Source organism: Psammomys obesus, unplaced genomic scaffold (assembly GCF_907164565.1).
Source record: "Psammomys obesus unplaced genomic scaffold, mPsaObe1.curated_primary_1811, whole genome shotgun sequence".
Taxonomy (NCBI): domain Eukaryota; kingdom Metazoa; phylum Chordata; class Mammalia; order Rodentia; family Muridae; genus Psammomys; species Psammomys obesus.
Window position 1 is genome coordinate 13,160,155 of NW_026586816.1, and position 24,615 is coordinate 13,184,769.

General features: G+C 38.0%; 1 protein-coding gene across 2 annotated transcripts in view; it reads left to right on the forward strand.

Moving 5' to 3' along the window:
* Window positions 1–2,843: 2,843 nt before the first annotated feature.
* Pak5 (p21 (RAC1) activated kinase 5) overlaps window positions 2,844–24,615 on the forward strand; it is a 351,215-nt gene continuing 329,443 nt past the window's right edge. For both annotated transcript variants that reach the window (XM_055602702.1, XM_055602703.1), the window contains exon 1: window positions 2,844–2,988. The gene's annotated coding sequence lies outside the window, so the exon portion shown is untranslated. The remainder of the gene's footprint in view (window positions 2,989–24,615) is intronic.

Here is a 24,615-nt window from a genome sequence, read left to right on the forward strand (position 1 = left end):
TTTATTAAATCTGTCTTAATATTTTATTGCTTTTGTTATTGTGTTTCACCTTTAATTTTCTACATGTTCATGGTTTATATCTGGAGATGTAGCTAATTTTTTGGAATCTTACAGAATTCACATTTTCACCCCAGGAGCTGTCTTGTAGTTTCCTTCTTGCTTTTCATGAAACAACCAGTTGACTGCATTTATTGGGTATTTCATTTATTATTTTACAACCCTGGTTTTTTATTTATTTTTCTCATCTAATTTCAGATGCTAACATTTCTAGTAATATATGGGAAGAGATTGGTGTGTCTATTCTTGCTTTTCCACATCTTAGGAGGAAAATATTTTTACTTTCTTCATTAGGTCTGAAGTTTGCTAGAGTTCTTTTTGTTCTTTATAAATGAGGCAGTTTCCCTCATATTCCTAATGTGCTCAGAGTTTTTAGGCAAAAGCTCTTCACTCTCCTTTTTATTTTAAGGGGAAGGATCCACTCAGCACCTTTGTAATACAGGCACACCTGAGTTCATGATTCTCCTGTCTCAGCCTCCTGAGTTGCTGGGATCACAGCCCTCCCCCAAACCTCTCAGGAATTTTGCTTGTAGGTTTATAAGACATATCATTTGTAGGACTTCTCTCCTACAAAGTTATTTGGTTTTGGTGTCAGGAAAATTATTGCTTCATAAAATAAGTTGAGCCATGTGTTCTCTCCTCTTGCTTTCCAGGGAAAATTGTGTGAAGCTAATTATTTTTGCAGTGCTTGGTGCATTTCTTGGGTGAAACTATCTAAGCCTGGTGGTTTCTTTTGGAACAGCCTTTCATTTATGTTTTTTTTTTTTAATTAGAAGTTCCATGGTTATTCGGGATTATATTATTGTAGTAATTCAAAAATTATATTATTATTCAGATTGTATAGTTCACTTTGGCAAGTGTGCACTTTTATTGATACCGAAAATGCAAGTAAAGTACGTCTCAATAAAAATATTTCATGGCTTTCACATCTGCACAAGTCCATATAGAAGAAAGTAAGGAATAGAAAATATGTCAATGACCATGGGACAGCAATATGGTTAGTGAGAAGCGAATTAGGGCTATTGAATAATTTGAAGCATTGATAAATTTATTGACTTTAGTCATATGAATGGAAAGAAATAAAATTTGATAGGCTAAGATACATATGTCATTTACACTTAGGAACATCAATGGAGAACAGTGACCAGAATCTTTTCTATGATTTTTAAAGATTTTAAAGATTTTATGTGTCTGTATGTTTGCATGCACACCTCATGGGTGAAGGCAGGCACCACTGATGCCAGAAGAGTGTGCGGCATCCACTGGAGTTGGAGTCATTCTGCTGGGACTCCAACTTTATGGGTACTGGCAACTGAACCTGGGACCTCTGGCTGTGGCATCTCTTCAGTCTAACCCCTGCAGTGATTCTGTCTTGACATGGAAATTACTGCAGTGAGAGTACTGTGTGGGCAGATCAGAAGCTGTGTGGGTGAGGATGAAGCATTCACTAGCAAACTGTCTGAAGTTATTGGGAATACTAGTATACTAAGAGATAAAGTCCCTGTTTTATAATATACTGTTCAGTTACAGGATCAAATACAATATGCTCATAAGGGTACTTTAGGAATAGCACAGAATGGGGAAGCGTATGACTCCCTTAGTTGCAGGATTAAAACCTTATGGTTGGTTCTGTGAATCTCTTTCAGTTTCATGTGCATAGCGGCTAGTTCCAATAGTACAGATACCTTCAAAGGCTTGGGAGAGTACTAGGCAGGGAGTAGAGGTGGGGCTCCACGTGAACCACAAGGTATCCTTGCAAGCTTCACCACAAACTTCATCCAACAAAACAGCCTGAGGTATTTTGCTCGCAGAAGACCAGTCAGTCTCAAACTGTCAAGCCCAGCTTTTACTTTACATTGAACCACTAAAGTTTCGTCACAGCTCAGGGAAGTTAGGCAGTCAAAGCAGACTGGTTCAAGGCTTAGATGGGACAACAGGTCAACGGAGCCTGAGTTCCTTAGTCTAGAATGTCAAAGCGATTGTGAATTGGTCCGAAAGCCCATTTTCTTCTAAGCTCCTAATTCTAAATCAAAGTAATGACTTTATGCTGTGTCTTCAATGACTGCCCTATAGAACTTCCTTCCAGGAAAGGCATGACATCCTCAGGGACATCCTCACTTGAATTGCTGCTGTCATCTCAAGCTAAAAGTAACTCATCCAGCCCAGGAGTCCATTGCTGATTAAAGGACTTGGCCAATTAAAGGTTACAGAGATGTTTCTGGATCCTTGCACCTCCTGATCTTCCTGAGGACCAGCTGCATGGCACCAAACACCTCCTGGGAAGTAATTTGGCTTACGGAATCTCAGGGTCAGCCAGTTAAATACGAATCTGCATTTTAATTCATAGGCTCATTAAAGTTCGCAAAGCACAGGACCAGGTGATAGCAAAGAGGCCAAAGAGGCTAGCTAGCACCCTGATACAGCTTGGCTCTGCCAAGGTCCTACAGAAAATTTGGACGAACTGGCTTGTGCAAGGAGGGGTATACAGAAGTAGTCCGCGGGGGGGGGGGGGGGAATGGTAGACGGAAGGTGTGATCCGATTGGCTGCTTTCTCCAGCTCCGGCGTGCGGACACTCCCTTCACACCCCCCTTTCACCCGCCCTCAATTGCTACAGCTTTCCTACAGCCGGTTGTTCCGAAAACCCGGAGCAGCTGAGTGGTCTCTCAGCGGACAGTCCTCCTAAGGGCGAAGCCAGGCGGCTTGGGCATGCTCAGTAGCTGGGAGAGGTTTGGGAGGAGAGTAGAAAGCTTCGGCTCTGCCCCCACCCTCTCCGTTAGCTCCCGCCCCCCTTGCCCCTACCCAGCCGTAGTAGTTCCCCAGCGTGCGCCCGGGAAGAGCAGGAACATGGCGCTCGGAGCGATATAACAGATGTAGCAGCAGCGGAGAAGCAGATGAGGCACCGCGGCTTTGCTGCTAACAGCAGCCACCAGGTAGGCAGGCGCACCGGGCAGGTCGGTTTGCATGGGCAGCGGCTCCAGAAGGGGCTCTTGCCAAGATGCGCACGGCTGCTACACCAGGCATTTGGCTTTGCCTAGAGAGCATGCGAAAGGACACCTCTCTGACAGCACAATTGATTGTGCATCTCCTAGGAGATGCCAAAGGATAGAGACCTCCGAGGATGAGCAAGGGATCCGGGGTCCGCCCACTCCCCAGCCCCCAAACCATGTGATATCATCCAGCCCGGGCTCTTCACCGGTCAAATAAAGGATAGCGCCTTTATGCTGGGATGGAGGGCATGGAAGATCACCCTGGATGCTAGCTCTCAGAGTCTGATGATACCCCAAAGGCTAGCGAGCCCAGCAGCAGTTCTTTGTGTATGCACTCGCGCATGCCCTACCGGTAGTACCACAGTGCCTGCTGCTCCCAGGGTGTGCTGAAAGCATTGCCAGGGCAGGGTTTCCATATGGTTTTTGTCTTTTAGCAGGTGTGGACCACAAGATGCAAAAGCAGAACCTTTGTGGAACTGCGTTTTCCTTTGTTGTTTGTCTCTGTTCGCTTGCTGGGTTGCAATGGATTGGAAAAGAACTTCTGCATGTGGGCACTGGTGGACAGAATGTGGAAGAGACTTCCAAACTCTGCTTAAAATTATAAGCAATGTCAGTCTCCTAGAGGATAAACTTGGAAAGTCTCAGGATTGTCAGTGTCCAGTTTGGAGCAAGAGTACCAGCATCCGTTTTGAAACCATGTGTTTCTGCAGCTTTCCATTGTGATAGGGTAGAAGTTAATTTGCAAGAATTCATATCTCAGTTAAGGGAAACCTAGCCTTCTGCATGGCTATTTGAAAAGGTCTTTTAAAGATCAGAGTAATAAAGAAAAAGAGAACCCAGTAGAAAGTGTCATGGTCAATAGTTGATAACAGCTTGGAAAACGGGATATACTTCTGGGGAAGTGGGGAGACCTGGCCATAGGGTCTTGGGTACTTCAAAATCAGTGAGCCTCTTGCAGAATTTGGTGGCGCAGGGCAACTTCTTTAACCTGAATCCAGATGGACACAGTACTCCCTTGCAGAAGGCCCTCCTCCTACACCAGCCTTCTTGAAGTTGACATTCTACAACAACAGATGTGACACCTTACATCTGTATTTGTTATGATGAGCACCATAGCCCACTGAGAGGGAGGAAAGGTAAATTTAGAACATGCCTTCATTTCTCGTTTTATCATTTAAGGCTGGGTATCTGTCTGGGAATATGAAGTTTAGATACTTTTCTCTGCAGTTACAGTATTTATTCTTATGATCTCCTTAGGTGGCAAGAATGAGTCAGTATTGTGATAATGAAACAGAAACTGTTAGAGGAAAATGCGTTTAAGTAAGTTAAAGCTTAAATGTCCAATCTGATAACACCTTCCCTTTGAGTACACACATACAAGGCAGAACTTCTAATGAAAGCAGTAGAAGCTGATGGCAATTTCATTGACAATACTTGTATTAGAATAGACTTTGTGTTCCTCTGTGAATAAGAGAATATTTGTACTAAATCTTTTCAACTTATCATTTAATTAACAAATGTGAGTTTAGATCATAGACCTTGAAAACCAAGGTTGTCAATGCCTCTTTTACATCTCAGAGTTTGCTGAAATGGATAGGAACCAAAGACAGGTATTCTGGGATACAGTATCGTTTTTGTGATTAGATAATGCTAAACTTGGACTCTGGTTCTTCTGCATTTAGCTTTGGGATTTTGTGCAAGTGATTTAATTTCTTTATCAGCATCAGAGACCTGTGGGCAGCAAAGCCCACATAAGTGAGTAAACATGGGCATTACTAACAATATAAAGGACCTGGACATGGTGAAAATCTTTTTGAGAAGGAAATGATTGTGTTTGGAACCCAATTGTATGTGTTGGCTATGCAAGTCAGATTCAAAAACATACTTTCACTGAAATACTCAAAATTGTTTTGTTTCTTAGCACTGACATAACCATACACCCCAAATTTGGAAGCTTAAAGAAGTGGAAATTTATTGTATTGCAGATCTGGACATTTTAGGTCTTACATCATGGCATTAGCAGGGCCATCCTCTGGTACCTTTAAGAGGAAGGGTTTCTCATAGTCTCAGGCAATCCTTGCCCCTGATCACGTAATTCTATTTCTACCTTCATCTTCATGAGGCCTCCTCTCTGTGTCTGTTTTTTGTGTCCAGCTTTCAGTCTTTACATATGAGCACTGTTTCTATAACATTTAGAGCCCACTCTAGTCATGTCTGAATTCAATTACATCTGCAAAGATCCAAATTAGGTCATGAGGACGAGTTCTGGATTGTCATGAATTTGGGGAGACATTTAACTCAATTTACTAAATTTCTTAATAATAATGACAACATCAATACTATGTTTCAGAATATAAAAAATGGTGTAAGTTCAGAAAGCACTTCAAAGGATATTTAATGTAACTGACTTACCTGTGCTTTGTGTTCCCAAGTATGATGGTGAAGAGCACAGGGTCATAGATATCTCACTCCTGTGTCACTTACATGGAAACTGAAACACACTGGACTTAGGTTTTCTATAGATGCCCCCAAAGGGTTTTATACAGTCTTTTTCCTTTTGGCTGTACTACCAAGACAATGCACAACAACAACAAAAACAAAAGAGAAAAATGAAAATCCACATTTTTTCTTTTTAAAATGTTTAATTTTAATTTTTAGAAATTTATTTTTATTAGGTTCTTTTTTTGAGAATTTCTTTTTCTTTTGGTCTTAACTTTTGTCAGTATTTTTACTGCTTTGATTTCTGGGATATGTGGAAGAAAGAATGAAGAAATTGATTTGTCAAAGCATTGTCTGGCCAAGAAAGAGAAGAGAAAATAGATATCTGATCATGAACAATGAGAAGTCTAGACAGAAATTGAAATTAAAATAATACTTGAGAAATTATATTACTCATGTACACTTGCTATGAAGTTTTTAAAAATTGGGTGAACATATCATATTTAACAAAGCCAGTAAGTTGAGTGAGAATTCTTAGTCCTTGTTTTGTATTTTCATGAGTGTATGACTTCAGTCTTTTTTTTAAATTTTATTTTATTTTATTAATTGCACTTTATTCACTTTGTATCCCCCCATAAGCCCCCCCTCCAGATCCCACCTTCCCTCCCCCTTCTTCACGCATGCCCCTCCCCAAGTCCACTGATAGGGGAGGTCCTCCTCTCCTTCCTTCTGATCTTAGTCTATCAGATCACATCAGGAGTGGCTGCATTGTCCTCTTCTGTGCCCTGGTAAGGCTGCTCCCCAATCAAGGGGAGGTGATCAAAGAGCAGGCCAATCAGATTATGTCAGAGGCAGTCCCTCTTCCCATTACTATGTAACCCACCATACCATGTATTTTGGTCTTATTCACTCTCCATTCTTCTACCTAAATCATCCCAGGTTCATCCTCCTTTCCCTTCTAAATTTGATATATATATATATATATATATATATATATATATATATATATATATATGCAGCTTGGGCCATTCAATGGAGTGGCCAACCTTGTAAAGCATTCATGTATGTATGTATGCATGTATGTATGTATGTATTGTGTGTCTGTGTGTAGGGGAGTACATGTGCATAACAAAGTACATGTGAAGATTTCAGGGGTCAACTGGCAAGAATAGTTTTTCTCCTTCCATAATATGTGTTCTGAGGATTGAATTCAGGTCATTAGGCCTGATGGCAATGACCTTTTGAGTTATCTCAACTTCTCAGAGCTTTTTGTTCCTGTGCAGCTGACTCAGATTTCTTTTTTAAAAATTAGTTTCATTAGTTTTTTGAGAATTTCATACACTTTATTTCGATTATAATCACCCCTTCCTCAGCCCTTCCCAAATCTAGTCTTCATTGCATCTCACTCAATTTTTTTGTCCTAATTTCTTTTAGTCCTGTTTATGCTGCCTATGTATCAGGTATGTTGCTGTCTATTGGAGAACCTTAGAGCTAACAAACACCATTTAAAGAAACTACCTCTCCTTCTCTCAGAAGTTGAGTTTCCAATATCTCCTCAAGTAGGGGTGGGCCTCTGTGCTTATTTCCCTCCATGTTCAGATTTTTGTCTGTCTTGAGCTTTTACAGTTCCTTTTTCTGATGTTACAAGTGCTCCAAGTTCATTTGTGCAGGTTCTGTTGTGCCTGGAAAAGGCTGTTTCCTTATCATTTACAGCCCCTCTCTGCTTCCTCTTCTTCAATGATCACTGAGTTTGGTGAGGCAGAGATGTGATATTGGACTTGAGGGCAGAAAGGCAGATCAGAGGCAATATGGGCAGGAATAGCTAGCATAAAAGGCCTCCTGAAAAAGCAAAGACCCTGTACCAAGGTTATCTCTTTTGGATTTGTAGGTCAGTGATGTCCCTCAGAGTCCCCAAATACCATAGCTTTTCTTTTCGTATTTTGGTAAACGGTACATAGTCTATGAAGAGTCAGACAGAATAGCAGGAATCACCGTTGATTCCTCCATGTCCTTTGCCCTGAACACCCCAGAGTTCCACATAATTTTATAAATGTAAGCTTTATATATTTTTCTGAAATAGAGGTTGCCATCTCTGATACCACTATAAAATTCCAAATCATATTTCTTTTCCTTAGATCATGAGTCCAACTTCCTAACAAGGTTCTGGTTTCTTAGTTATCCCCCAACACATTACAGAAAGTAGTATCATATCAGTTCTTTGCATAAAATGCTACCCAACACTTGTGAACATTTTTCAGAAATGCTAAGAATGTATCATTCTTGTCTAACCTCATTATGGGCATCTTGTGCTGTCACACTGACCTGCTGTCATGAATGTCCAAATCCCCTTTTGTTTGTCTTTCCAGCCCAAACTACTTGGTCTCTTCATTATTCAAGGACTCTCAATACCTCCTTTCTCTTGTCTTTGACAATACTTTCTATCATAATTTATGATTATGCCCAGTTCTTAATACCTATGTCAATGTCCATTAATTTTGTTTCTTTTATGCAGAAGTTCTAAATCTGTGTCTGATGAATGAATGAAGGAACACTGTTTTGTAGCATTTTTCTGTGCTAATTTGAAGATATTATTTTTTTCTAGAAACTGTGTTTTTCTTACTACTATGAAAAGGGCAATTAAGAACCTCATTCTAACTTCAAAAGAGGAGCATTCTTGGCTTTAACAAATGCATCTTCTAAGATTCAGTTTTAGGCTTGCTAGCAGTTAACTGGATCAGAGTATTTTCTGGTAACTGATACTTTTGTAAAAATACATCAATAAATGTTCTGCAAATACATGTTGCATAGGTGTGATCATCGTGCTCTTTCTCAGGCAACAGAAAACTAGCCTTCCAGAAACTAATACGTGATCATGTTAATAACATATTATTGTTGCATTATCAATTAATTGATGATCTTTGACTGTGAGCCAAACTCTCTGAGATTCTCATCAGAATTGTCACTGGAGCAATCTAATCTTTCCAAGAACACAGAACACTATACATATCACTAGCACACTGAAGATTTGATAAATCAATCATTAAGGTGTTTTTCCTAGATAAAAAACTTATGCTTAGCAAAAAAGGGAGCTTTATTTTCTTTAACAGAGGAATGTGCAGTTTCTAAACCTGTCTACATGAGCTCTTTTATTTGTAAACCACTCTGACCATTTTTGTTGGGATTAATATAGGAGAAAAAAATGATCATTATTTGGCAGCAAATAAAGTATATTTCTGGTATATTCTGGTCAAAGTCCTTATATATGCTTTTGTTATTAATTTGCCATGATTAGTGCAAGGGATGAGCATTCCTATGGCTGAAAGAAGCCTGCACAGTTCAGTGTAAGAACCCACCACAGTATGTTGCTTTCTAGGATAGCTGTAGGTTCACATCCCTTTTTAATCCCCTTAAAATTTATTATATAAAATTATAAAGTATCATTTAATCTATATGCTTAAATGCAGTTTTTCATGTAAGTGACAAAATCTCAGAATTGTGTCTTAACTTTTAGTTACATGTGATTAGATCAGAGTTAAATAAATTAACACCCAAGAAACAATTAGGAGACTTAAATAATGTGGTTAATTATACAATACATGTTCATGAATAGCTACTCCAAATACCAGCACATTTAACAAAAATATACTGGAAAATGGTAGCATTTATGAAACTGTGAGATATAAATAGAAAAGATAGGAGCTGTGTATAGGTAGATTATTTGGGAATAAAAAGGAATATGTAAACACTTACACAGAAAGCTATGAAAATTTTCCCAAGATGTATAAGACTAAAAAACAAGGAAACATACTTTATCCATAGTCAGAAACAGAAACATTATAAAATAGTTATTGTCCCCCCAAATCTATCATATAGTTTTGTTACTCCCCAAATCTATTATATATAGTTTTTGCAGGGGAATTTGTACAATGCAACAAAATAGTCTGAGTGAATAACTATATTAAAGTAGAAGATAATTCTATCAAAGGGTGGTGGCTCAGGCTGGGGTCTGTGGTGAATGATGGAGGAAGATAGTTACAGAGAAGCTAAAGGAAGGTGAGGGTACAGAGGTTGTGTGCATGGTAAAGTGAGGATAGCAAATGTGCTTGAAGATCATGACTAGCATAGGAGGTGTAGGCAGCATGGAGATCGGGATGGATGTGGTTATTTTTCCTCTACTGAAATAAAGTTAAATCTAATCATCATACTCAAACATGATAGCAGCATGGTGCTATTAAAGTAAATTATAAATGCAGCAGTTGAAAAGAATAGTCTGGACACAGGCTCAAAACAGTTTTAAAAGAATAAGTGGAGAAAGCATTATAAAACAACATAACAAAAATTCTGTGACAAAAACTTCTGCAATACAGAAAAAATTGAGCTAAATACCCCTGCTTACATGCTCTCCAAGATAAATTCCAACTATATTAATAAGTATATAGAGAAGTTGCAAAGCAAAGCTACAAGAAAATATATAATTATCTTGATGTGAAAGAGTTCTTAAATATACAATCACTGAAAAGAATCACAAAGTATGTATTTGAGTATATATTACATATTGTATGCAATATATATATCTATATATATTTAAATGGAACTTAAATATAAGAAACAGTAGTGATACCAACTATGATAGTTAATAAAAATATACTGAAGAATTCTTTCAAAAATTCTAAATAGTCCACAGAGAAGGACTTTGCAGACAGTCCTGAAGATACCTGATAAACCAGGGTCAGATGAAAGGGGAGGAGGTCCTCCCCTATTACTGGACTTGGAAAGGGGCAGGGAGGAGATGAGGAAAGAGAGGGTGGGATTGGGAGGGAATGAGGGAGCGGGATACAGCAGGGATACAAAGTTAATAAACTGTAACTAATATTAAAAAATAAAAATGAATAAAAAATTTCCAAATAATCAGCATCACCCTTATTGTCCAGCTACCTAAACAAATGATTCAGAATAAAAAAAACATATAAAAGACAAGTGGATTATCTAATTTATCTTACTATTAATAATAGAAATGCAAAAAATATGATGTGCACTAGTTATTAAAATTGTAAAAAGTAACAATACTGACAAAGAGGTATTTGCTCATGATAGGAAGGTTACAAAAGGCCTTCTGAGAGATGAGTGTGAAAATATCTGACAAATTCTTTTTAAAATGTATATTATCCAAAAGATGCTCAAGTATACAACAAGGACATTTACTCAACCGTGTTCAAGGCAGCTTTATTTGTAATAATAAGCTGGAAATAGCCCAAATGTCCTTCAGTTGAGGAATGGATACAGAAATTGTGGTACATCTACACAATCTGGAATATTCCTCAGCAATAAAAAACAAGGAAATCATGAAATTTGCAGGCAAATGGTGGGAACTGAAAAAGATCATCCTGAGTGAGGTATCCCAGAAGCAGAAAGACACACAGGGTATATACTCTCTCATGAGTGAATATTAGATATATAATATACGATAAACATACTAAAATCTGTACACCTAAAGAAACTAATCAAGAAGAAGGACTCTGGCTAAGATGCTCAATCCTCATTCAGAAAGGCAAAGAGGATAGACATCAAAGAGGGAGAAAACAGGGAACAGGAAAGGAGCCTACCACAGAGGGCCTCTGAAAGGCTCTACCCTTCAGGGTATCAGAGCAAGTGCTGAGGCTTACAGCCAAACTTTGGGAGGAGTTCAGGGAATCTTACGAAAGAAGGGGGAGATAGTAAGACCTGGAGAGGACAGGAGCTCCACAAGGAGAGCAACAAAACCAAAAAATCTGGGCCCAGGGGTCTTTTCTGAGACTGATACTCCAGACAAGGACCATTCATAGAGATAACCTAGAACCCCTGCACAGATGCAGGGCATGGCAGTTCAATGTCCAAGTGGGTTCCATAGTAATGGGAACAGGGGTTGTCTCTGACATGAACTGATTGGCCTGCTCTTTGATCGCCTCCCCCTGAGGGGAGCAGCCTTACCAGGACACAGAGAAAGACAATGCAATGCAGCCACTCCTGATAAGACGTGATAGAGTAGGATCAGAAGGAAGGGGAGGAGGACCTCTCCCATCAGTGGATTTGGGGAGGAGTATGTGTGCAGAAGGAGGAGGGAGGATGAGATTAGGAGGGGAGGACAGAGGGAGCTACAGAGGGGATACAAAGTGAATAAACTGTCACAAGGAGAGCAACAGAACCAAAAAAATCTGAGCACAGGGGCCTTTCCTGAGACTGATATTCCAATCAAGGACCATGCATAGAGATAACCTAGAACCCCTGCGCAGATTGTAGCCTATGGCAGTTCAGTGTCCAAGTGGGTTCCAAAGTAATAGGAACAGGGACTGTCTCTGACATGAACTCAGTGGCCTGCTCTTTAATCACCTCCCCCTGAGGGGGGAACAGCCTTACCAGGCCACAGAAGACAATACAGCCATTCCAGAGAGACCTAATTGACTAGGATCAGAAGGAAGGAAAAGAAGACCTCCCCTATCAGTGGACTTAGGGAGGGGCATGAGTGCAGAAGTGAGAGGAAGGGAGGGATTGGGACGGGAGGAGGGAGGGAATCACAGGGGGAATACAAAGTGAATAAAGTATAATTAATAAAGAATTAAAAAAGAAAAAGAAAGAAAAAGTGAAAAAGACAAAATTTATATTATTTGAAAGAAACTTTAATTTAATTTGTATTTGAATTACTAAACATTTTTATTCACCTTTTTATTAAAATGTTGCATCAACATTTTAGTAAAAGGTTATTCATTATAATGTATATTAAAAAATAGAAGAACTACATAATTAAGTGGCAGAGAATGATAATTTAGGTCTTATAGATAATGGGCTACTATGTAGGGATTGAATGTGATCATTCTGAGGATCATAATAATATAATTGTAAATGGAATGCTCAGTTAACTCTACTGCATGTAACACATGAATAATTGTTTTGTAACACTGCATCATGTAGGTATATAAAAACACTGAAAGAAAACAGAAAAGACCTTGCTAGCAGGTTTAAATGTGGCTTTTTTTCTTTTTCAATACCTTTCTGAACTTTTCACAGTCATAAAACAACCCACTATTTTGCAAATATTATGATGATGCACACTCAGGTTGTGATTATTCATGTCACAGCATCCATTGATTTTCTGTTGTGTCAGGGAATCTGCCAGGTGTATCAGCAATGACTCTAAGTTTACATGCAAATGAAAGAAACCACCTAGCTAGAGTAAAAGGAATCTATTAGAATGATATCAGCGGTCTGAAAATACTGGCAGCAGAGTGCCTTGCAAGATGTCTCTGAGAAATAAAAGGTACTTCCTGTCAAGATCTAGGACTTGAGTTTGATCTTCTTGATCCCTAGAACCAACATGGTGATGGAGAGAACTAGCTCCAGCAAGTTGTCCTCTGACATCTACATTCACCAAGGCATATGTAACCCCCAAACTAAAAGTCCATAAATAAGTTTTATTTTAAAAAGAAACCTACCTTGCCAGAAATGTGGGAGTTAATTCCCCAAACCAATTACACAAAGAAAACATCTTAGAAACAGAGAAGTACAGGATGAGCTCCAGAGTCTGGACACCTGTATCAAGAACTTGGACTTGAACCCAGGTCCTCTGGAAGAGCAGCCAGCCCTCTTAACCACTGAGCTATCTTTTCCAGCCCCAACAATGGTGTTTTATAATTCTCTATAAGATTTTCTCCGCTCAAGTACACAACAAGGACATTTGCTCAACCATGTTTGTAGCAGCTTTATTCGTAATAGCCAGAACCTGGAAAAAACCTAGATGTCCCTCAGTTGAGGAATGAATACAGAAATTGTGTTTTACACAATTTTACACAATGGAATACTACTCATTAATTAAAAACGAAGAAATCATGAAATTTGCAGGGAAATGGTGGAACCTAGAAACAATCATCCTGAGTGAGGTATCCCAAAAGCAGGAAGACACACATGGTATATACTCACTTATATAGACCTATGAGATAGGATAAATATACCGAAATCTATACACCTAAAGAAGATAAACAAGAAAGAGGGCCCGGGGTAAGATTATCAATCCTCACTTAGAAAGACAAATGGGATGGACATTGGATGTAGGAGAAAACTAGTAACAGGACAGGAGCCTACCACAGAGGGCCTCTGAAAGACTACCTAGCAGTGTATCAAAGCAGATATTAAGACTCATAACCAAACTTTCGGCAGAGTGCAGGGAATCATATGAAATAAGAGGAAGTTAGTAAGACCTGGAGAGGACAGGAGCTCCACAACGACCAAATATATCAAGGGCACAGGGGTCTTTTATAAGACTGTTTCTCTAACCAAGGACCATGTATGAAAATAACTTAGAACCCCTGCTCGGATATAGCCCATGGTAGTTCAGTATCCAAGTGGGTTCCCTAGTAAGGGAAACAGGAACTGTTTTTGACATGAACTCAATGGCTAGCTCTTCAACCCTCCTTCCCCCAAGGGAGGAGCAGCCTTGGTAGGCCACAGAAGAGGACATTGCAGCCATTCCTGAAGAGTCCTGATAAGCTAGGGTCAGATGGAAGGTGAGGAGGTTCTTCCCTATCAGTGGACTTGGAAAGAGGCAGGGAGGAGATGGGGGAGGGATGGTGGGATTGGGAGGAAATGAGGGATGGGGCTATGGCTGGGATACAAAGTAAATAATCTGTGATTAATGTAAAAAGATAAAAATTATTATAAAAATATTTTCTCCGGGAAGTGATGGCTTGTAAATAAAAGGGACAAAATAATTCAATTATTTCTCAAATGTACTACAAACAAGACAGACAAACTAACCTCTAATTATCTCTGGTTACCAAATGTAACAAAGGTTTGTTGCCTACCCTCCATGCTCTCTGATTCTGTCAGCAATGCCCTCTGCATCATCAAAGAATCTATATTCCACCTGGAGCTTGTGTTCCCATTCATGGCCTTGCTCTTTTTTATCTAAGGACCTTGACTTCTATATTTCTAGGATGCATCATCATAACAGAATTAGATAAAAGCTTATCAGAAGGATGAATGAAGTTGGACATATAAGCATGTGTCTTTGTAAAGGTGCTGGGGGCAAGGTACAAAGATGAGGAATGGTATAGAGGCTAATTCTTTGCTTTATCTTTTAATTCAGGCCTGATTTCCAGGTTGTCATAAAGGCAAACACATAATTAACTACTCATGCAACCGTATACAGGTTATGCGAAAACCACACTACATTTCTGTGATTAGAGATAAAATGCTGAACAAGATGTAAACAACCATCAAAATATGTTCCCCATGCACAGTAATTAATCATTATATGAGGGCTATCAAATAAGTCATTCAAGGCCAAGTGTGCTGCAGTTAGACAGTATAGAGAAGAGGCAAACTAAATTGTTGCATCCAAATTCCATAAATACATGGGAACAGAAGCTCAAAAGATACACAGAGCAGCTTTGTATATTACCTGGAACATTTAAGAGATGAACCTTTACTTCATTAAGAGATCTATGGGGAATCCTCAATGTTTTCAAATCCTTGGGTTCAGCATTTCTGCTCCTTTGGATGTCCTCGTAAAAAGGTAAAGTAAAGGCATAGCTGCCTTGCTGTGTTCACTGATATTAACTGCATGATCAAAATGAAAAATCAGTATCTTGGTTTTTTGTATAAGAAATTAATTTCATGTACAATTACAAAAAATGTGTTTTATTGTGGAAACCTATGTTCTAGTTGTCAATGGAATTAACATTTCGCCCCCCATTGGCAATGAAAAATACTTTCTTTTTCCTTCAGTATATATAGCAGTATACTATACTATACTTCTGCTTCATACCCTTGTGTTTCCAGTGTCCTATTCTCCAAATTAATCAAGAAGAACTAATGTAAGCAATATTGGTTCTATGATCAATTCAATAGCAGAATATGTGATGTGGAAGACTGAGAAAAGAAAAAAATGAAGCAAGCACAGGTTTGTTCCAAATAAGACATCTGGTACACAACTATCAATTTCACTTTTCAGTTTAGATGCAGGGATTACACACAATTTAGGAACTATGTAGCAGCTGACTGGCTATCTCAGTGTGCGTCTGCTTCTAATCATGATCATTTAAGTTAAGAGATTATGGAAAGGGGAAACTCAGCTAACAGTTAAAAATCATTAGCTAGAACAGTAGTCTTACACAAAGACTAATCTTTTAAAGTCATTAAATTTTACTGGCCCAGAAGAGAATAGAACTGTTTAAAACAAAGATTCTTCTTCCAATATAAGAACAGTTACTACTTGTGTGTACTTAAGCCTGTAAAAGTAAGGATTCTGAAGGAAGAAGCAGGCTAAAGAAAAACATCTTCTAGAAATAGTATGTAAAATACTCCTTACCCATGTAGGTTTTAGAACAATGCTGTCCTAAAGGTTTTAGATAAATAGAAATAAATACCAAATGAATTTTCCAATTACATCTGACCAGCAGGTATTCATGACTCAAATGAGCATTACAGCTGTCCATACATGGTGGACTCTGCATTTGTGGAGTCAACTACCTACAGATCAAAAGACATTTGAAAAATATTGCACCCATACTGATCATGTAGACAGTTTCCTTGTCATTTTCCCTAAGCAATGCATTACAACATCTATTAACATTTACACCGTATTAGGTATTACATATAATCTAGAGATGATTTTCAGGACATGGGGGATATGTATAGGTTACATGCAAATATTACACCCAAGACTCGAGCATCCACAGATGATGCATGGGACCTGGAACAACCTAAAAGGTGGTTTGTTTAGCCTTTGATGAATGTTTGAAAGACAATAGCTACCTCCCTGGTGAGTGAATCTCCTCACTGTTCTGGTGGAGTCTACCCTTCCTCCTTCTCACAACCCCACCCTCATTCAGTCTCATCAGCTGAGGGTTTTTGCTTGTAAATGATTTTCCCACTGACAATCTCACTTGGGTTTTGAGTTATGCTTCTCTCTGGTTTTGTCATTTTCATACCCAAAGTGAACATTCAAGCCATCTGAGAACTATATTCTTTTTGAAACGAAATTATTGTGACCTGATTTACCCCAAGATATTTACCACAATATGTTATAGGTCTATTGGACTTCTGTCTTCCACTGGAATGAAAATGCTAGAGTACCTATCTTGTGATTAATCTTCACCTTAGCATCACGCTACCTTACTTTAGACAGGCCTTTAATAGATGTGGATATATTGCTATTTCATATGCTAAAATGTTTGAGTTCAAATGGAAAAATGTCATAAATTTAAAATTCTGTAATAGAGGCTAGAAATAGCATATTGATTTTCTCAATACTAATATTAATTTTCTATTTTCTATCAATAAAAGACAGGTAAATGTTCCTTTGAGCAAGAAAGAAAATTCTCTGTTAGATGTGGCAAAAATGATAGAGATTTTAAACAGACTGTAAACAGATAAAGATATGAAGCATAACATTAGCTAGGAGTTATGTTTCAACTATAGAGAAAGTAACTCAATTTCTTGAAACTCATTAAGGATAATTACTTGTTTACTAGATACAGTATACCCACTGCTCTGTTGTTCCAAGCCTGGTATGGACATACCTGGTTGTGTTATATTTTCTTTTTGAAAAGCTACTGAGTTTTATATGGAAAACTGTGGTTTGATTCAAGTCTTTCCAATTCTTTGGCACCACCATGTCCATACCAATGAATATACTAGGAAATGAGGAGAAGCTAAGAAAGCTTGGAAGAGATATGAATCAAAGCAAGTGGTTGAAGCAAGTGCTTCTCAGTCTGGAGTTCAGGACCTCTTCAGTCCAGGCTGGCTAGGTTTGTGGCTTTGCTCCTGGAGATAAAAGATTCTACAGTGAAACTTAGAACAAAACTTCAGTGGTAGTGTATGGCTGCTCTTCGCAGTGGCAGCTATCTTGTACAAGTTAACATAGTTCCTTAACTTTGGGGAACTGGATGTGGTGCAGCCATCTTTGAAAGCCTGAGTGTTCAGAGCACATGAAACCTATCATATGTTAACCATATTGTAATGACATTGTTAAATTTTATTTTGCTTGGCACTCATAGTGTGACGTTTCTGAAAGAAAGCTAGAGTTCTGGTTGTAGTTCACATACCACACAAACACATACACACATGCTTGGCAACTATCTCCTATAGCTGAGAATCAGCTGGCTGCATCATAAAGAGGTCAGAGTCTCCACTTTACCACAGTCATTGCCATTCCTTTCTAACATTATGCAATTTTCCTTTTAAAATCATCTTCTTGGTCCTCAAAGTGATTGAATCTTTTACTTTTTTGATGATGGAGGTCCTATATGTTTTTGGACCATTTCTTCCTTAAATATTGTGACTTTATAATATTACTTACTGAAAATACAGGCCATTTTACATAATAGAGAAATTATATTTTTAAAGAATACATTTTAAAGAATCTAGCTAGGAAAAATTTGAATGTATGTCTCATATGCTGGCATAAAGTTTATTTTCAAAATTAGGATTTCAGATATTTGGTGGAAAATTTTGCATGAGCTGGCTTCAGCAATCATTTTTTCCAATTGTTTAAACGATGCATAATTATCTGTGGAAGCATAAAGTACCCACAGTGCAATTGTATGCACAGTGAAATAGAACCTTGTACATGATGTGCAATCTATACAATGGTATAGTGGAAACTTACCATTCTATAGAACGGTGTAGTGGAACTTTCTATATGATATGAATTTAATAAAATGGCAGAGAGGCACTGTAGTAGTTTGAAGAAGAATGCCCCTCCCCCATAGATTCATGTACTTGAATGCTTGGTCACCAGAATGTGAAACTCTTTGAAAGGATTAGAAGGATTAATAGGTGTGGCTTTATTAGAGGAGGTGTGTCACTAGGGTAGTCTTTGAGGTTTCAAAAGACCATGCTAGGCCTAGTCTCTTCCTTTTTTCTCTGCTGAAGCTCTGAGATACTGCTCCAGCACCATTCCCGCCTGATGCCATCCTCCCTGACATGATAATAATGGACTAAGTTTTGGAAACGGTAAACAAGCCCCAAATTAAATGCTTTCTTTTATAAAATTGCCTTGATCATGGTGTTTCTTCCTAGCACTAGAGCAGTGACTAACACAGGAGTCTTATACATAACATACATTTTATAGAATGGTAGAATCAAGCTTTATACATGATAAACATTTTATAGAATAATGAAGTAGACCATGTACTGTACATGATGTGCATTCCAGAGAAGATGGGGTAGGGCTTTTCATAGTATGTGCATTCTGAATTATCCTATAAAATAGGTGAATTATCCTATACAATAGGATAATTCATCCATGTACATGTGTATCCTATAGAATAGTAAAGTAGAGTTTACCAATGTTTTGTGTTGTGTAGAATATGTGAATAATCTCAAAATCAACATGGGAATCACCTGAGGTAACTAAGAATAATGACACCTTGTACCTTGCTAATAAGTAATGCAAAGCTAATGAGATAGAAAATTCCAGAATTGTCCCTAGCATTTTTATTTGCTTAGAAAAGGGCAGTGTTGGAGCAACTTTCTATTCATTTTCTGACTTCAATTTTGTTTTAATACAAAGCCCAGTCCTCCCACGACAGAGTTCTTTCTTTTCTGTGTGGTCCAGGGTTTGCACTGACTGTTGACACCACTGTAGAACAGAAAAACCTTTGGTTCCAATTTAATTACTTTACTGATAACAGTAAAACAAATATCCATATGTGTGGGCAGGCAAAAAGCCTTTGCTCCACAAGCTTGGTGGCCTGAGTTTGCTCCCTCCAACCCACATGAAGATGAGAGATAACTGACACCTAATTTCCCATCTGAACTTGACTGCTCACCATAGCAGGTGCAGCCCCCTATAGTGCCTCACATATATCATAAACATACACTTTAATAACAAATAAAAAATAAAGTAAATAAATACAATTGTATCTGTCCGTTCAGGTGGAGCCTATATATGTCAGCTTTATCCTTTGACAGACTAGCTTTAAAAAAAATAGGAAACAAATGTTACATTTACTATTGAAGACTAGTCACCCATGTTTTCACTAGTTGAACACTGAGCTTTATTGTGTGTTTTAGGACATGTGGGAGCACAATAGTGAATACAGTAGATAAATCCCTCCTTTTAAGGAGTGACAGGCAGCATCCAGTGAGCATTGTAAGAAATGTAGGCAATGTCAGCAGCTGACCACGCTTTGGAAAATGTGGAGAGAATAAAGGGATCAGAAAGTTTGGCATGGGTAGAGGTCATGAGTGTGATTTCTAATTAAATGATCAGATCAGCCTCACTAGAATGGTGATATTTGAAGGAGGGGCAGAAGCTAGCCTCATACTACCCAAAGATGTTGATTTCTTTACAGAAATGTGTATTTTGTGATTCTATCACCATGCAGCCTTACAGAGTTCATTACAAAATTCAAATATGGCACATCTGTTTTAAAATATGAATTTTGAAGTTATTATACAAAGTAATCTGTATAATTCTGGCATTTTTATTCATAGGTTCACCTCTTGAGGTGGTCTTTGATATAAACAAGAGGCAGAGTAAACAAAATGTATGAACTGGCTGCTGATATAAGATTGCATAGTTTCATAGTTTCATAATTTTCAGAGTTTAAGAAATCATAAATTTTTTTTGATTTTTGATTTTATTTTATTTTTAATTACAATTTATTTACTTTGTATCCCCCCTCTAGTTCCCTCTCTTCTCCCCTCTCAATTCCTCCCTTACTCCAGCTTCTCCACTCATGCCCCTCCCCAAGTCTACTGGTAGGGGAGGTTTTCTTTTTTTTTCCTTCTGATCCTAGTCTGTTAGGTCTCATCAGGAGTGGCTGCATTGTCTTCCTCTCTGTGTCCTGGTAAGGCTGCTCCCCCCTCAGGGGGAGATGATCAAAGAGCAGACCAATCAGTTCATGTCAGAGACAGTCCCTGTTCCCATTACTATGGAACCCACTTGGACACTGAACTGCCATGCCCTGCATCTGTGCAGGGGTTCTAGACTATCTCTATGCATGGTACTTGGTTGGAGTATGAGTTTCAGGAAAGACTCCTGTGTTCAAATTTTTTGGTTCTGTTGCTCTCTTTGTGGACCTCCTGTCCTCTCCAGATCTTACTATTTCCCACTTCTTTCATAAGATAAATATTTTTTAAAAGCATAAAAAGTACACTCTAAATATAGATTATACTCTACATAGACAAGTAACATGGTCATTTATTATCACTGCCTTGTGTGATTTTTTTTAATTTATTTGATTCTAAAAATATATTCATCAGAACTAGAGTAAAAGTGGCAACAATAAACTGAAATGAAGACATTATTCATAGAAGTTGAATTCTCTGTGTTCTAGACTCTATGTCATTTAATTATTGTGAGAAGCTCATAAAAGGCATGAGGAAAAGGTACTTTCTAGCTTCTAAAGCCTAAGTACCTTGACTTTTTTTAAATTTTAATTGAAATTTGTTCTAGAATCAGAACTTCAGGTAAAGATTTAGGAGTGAGTATATCACTTGGAAATTTCAGGGCACATCATTAAGAGAGAGAAAAACAATACAATGAAGGATTTTGGCTTGATTCATTCTTACAGTGTAGCTAAATACGCTAGACAAAATTGTTTATAAATAACAGAAATTTGTTTTTCATAATTCTAATGGTGGTAAGAGAAGAAAGGGGGATGTAACAAGTGTGAGAGAAATATCAAAGTACATCATATACGAAGATGGCCTTTGTAAAATGTAGAACTTTTTAAAAGATAGGGTATTTAAGGTATCTTTGATTAAGTTAAATTACAAGTTTTTCAAAGGTCTGTGAAGTCAAAGATCTAGAGATGGTAAAAAAAAAAATCAAGGTCAAATGTTAGCACATTCAGCATCCAGAAAGGGCTGGCCTCAAGAGAGGGCTTTATTGCAATATCCTCTAGAGGGTCTAGACAAAGCTACATCCTCCTATGGCATGAAGACAAAACAGAGAAAAAGCTCATCTTCAACTCTTTCAGAGGACACTGACCTTGTCCATGGTACCATGCCTCCATGATCCAGTCTCCTTAAAGCCCCATCTCTGAATACTATCATCTTTAGGTCTAAGTGTCAACATAGGAATATCAGAGAGAAATACATATCCATCTCAAAGCAGAAAGGAATATTGGAATATTAGACTGGGAAAACTGGAAAGTGTTTAACACTCATGTCTCAGAATTCATCCATCCAAAAATGAAAGAGCCAAAATATATATAGACCACTTTTATCAGTTGTTGATTGAAGACTGATCCCAAGATAGCTTAATTATTTACTACCATCATCTGAGATTTGGAAAAGTCTTCGGGAACATAGGTGTGGCTGTTGAAAGTCAGGTTAGGTACATGTCATCTGGAACAAGGCTTGCTAGCTCCATTCTTGTCCCTTAACCTACTCACAGATTTTTCATAAATTGTTATTTAAAACAAAATAAAGCATCTTATCTTCTCAAAAATTTATTGTAATATACAGGGTTACTAAAGGCCATTCTCATGTTAAGATACAATATACCTTGAACATATTCAGCAAACATATTTTATTTCCTCCCATTAGTCACCTTTGTTTTCCATACAGTTTTGAATTGTCTTTCATGTCATCTATGCATATATGATTTTATATACCTATAAGTCTGTAGAAAGACAGAGATGAGAGAAAATATAAAGCACTTATCATTATGACTAACTTAATTTGCTCATGATGATCTCCACTTATATTTAATTTTTCCTAATGAAATAATTCTATTCTTCATTGCTAAAAAAATTCATGGTGTATGCAAACTATAATTCCTGTATTTAAAAATAGTTCTGTTGTTGGATTCCTAGATTGATTCCATACCATTACTATGTGCTGTGTGCTTATCTCAGTGATATGTTGACCTGAAGCCCTTTGGTAAATACCGAGAAGCAGTATAGCCGGGTCCTATGTAGTATCTATTGTTAGTCTTTTAAAGAATAGCTAAACTAACTTCCATGGTAGCTGGATTAATTTGCACACCCACCAGCAGTATAGAAGCGTTATTTTTCATCTGTATTCTAGCTAGGACTTGTCATTTATTTTTTTCCATGCTGTCTGCAATTCTGCTACAGTGAGATGGAATTTCATTATAATTTTTGTTGTGTTTTTCTGATAGTGAAAATAAGTAATTCTTATGGTTACAAGACATGTATTCTTCATTTAAAAAGTAGATTTATAAGTCTCAGCATCTGCTTTGATACCCTGCAGGTATCAAAAGAAGCCTTCTGTGGTAGGCTCCTGTCCTGTTCCCTGTTTTTCTCCCTCTTCTGATGTCCATCCTCTTTGCCTTTCTGAATGGGGATTGAGCATCTTAGCCAGAGTCCTTCTTCTTGATTAGTTTCTTTAGGTGTACAGATTTTAGTATGTTTATCATATATTATACATCTAATATCCACTTATGAGTGAGTACATACCCTGTGTGTCTTTCTGCTTCTGAGATACCTCACTCAGGATGATCTTTTCCAGTTCCCACCATTTGCCTGCAAATTTCATGATTTCTTTGTTTTTAATTGATGAATAATATTCCATTGTTTATATGTACCACAATTTCTATATCCATTCCTCAACTGAGGGGCATCCAGTTTCTCGATGGATTGTTGTTTCCAGCTTCTGGCTATTACAAATAAAGCTGCTATACACATGGTTGAGCAAATGTCCTTGTTGTATACTTGAGCATCTTTTTGATATATGCCTAGGAGTGGTGTAGCTGGATCTTGAGGAAGCACTATTCCTAATTGTCTGAGAAAGCGCCAGATTGATTTCTAAAGTGGTTGTACAAGTTTACATTCCAGAGACTTATTGGCTGAGACTTATAGCCAAACTTTTGGCAGAGCACAGGGAATCTTATGAAAGAAGTGGGTAAGACTGGGGAGGATAGGGGTTCCACAAGGAGAACAACAGAACCAAAAATTCTGGGCACAGGGGTCTTTACTGAACCTGACACTCCAGCCAAGGACCATTCATGGAGATAATCTAGAACTCTGCACAAATGTAGCCCATGGCAGTTCAGTGTCCAAGTGGGTTACATAGTAATGGGAACAGGGACTGTCTCTGACATGAACTGATTGGCCTGCTCTTTGATCACCTCCCCCTGATGAGAAGAGCAGCCTTACCAGGACACAGAGGAAGACAATGCAGCCATTCCTGATGAGACCTGATAGACTAGGATCAGAAGGAAGGGAGGAAGACTTCCCCTATCAGTGGACTTGGAGAGGCATGGGTGGAGAAGGGAGAGAGAAGGTGGGATTGAGAAGGGAGAAGGGAGGGAGCTACAGGTAGAAAACAAAGTGAATAAACTGTAATTAATAAAAATATAAATAGAAAGAAAAATAAGGAAAAAAATAAAAATTAGATTTAATGGAACTGCAAAGTGTCTGTACACCAAAGGAAATAGTTAACTAAGAAAAGAGACAGCTTACATACTAGGATAAAATCTTTGCTACCTACACATCTGACACTGTACAGACACACACACACACACACACACACACACAGCCACTGAAATACTAAAAATCCAAAGCACCCCATCACTATATAAGCTAATAAAATGAACAGAGGGTTCTCAAATGATAAACTACGAAAACATTCTTTTCATGAGTGCATCTTTGAAACTATTAGGGTAGAGAAGAACACTACATGTACAGTGAGTTAAAGGTCATTAAGCCAGAATACGAAGGGACACTCAACATAATTTCTAAATAAACAAGGCATTATCTCTGTGGTCATGAATAGCTGGAATCATGAATGGCTAAGCACACACCTTTGAATGGATCTAATGCTGAAGAGTAGAATAGAACATAGAAAGTAGAGCTATGATTGACCTTGTGTGAAAAAAGTAAAATAAAATAGCCCTAGGAGACAAAAGTATTTACCCATGTAATGCAATTACACTCCTGTAGCCACTGGAGAACAGCTGGTAATTGTCCCTTCCAAGGCATTCATAGGACTTTGTGCTCCCATTAGTATGGTTCATACTCATGACTATTTTTAGGAACAGACACCATAAAAGTTACAGGAAAGTTTCAAAAATGTATATGTAAAGTTGTTCCCATTAATACAGATAATAAAACTGATTTTGAATCCAGGTCTTTCTAAAAGACCTTAAACAAAACAAAATTTCATGGAGAATGAAGAGAA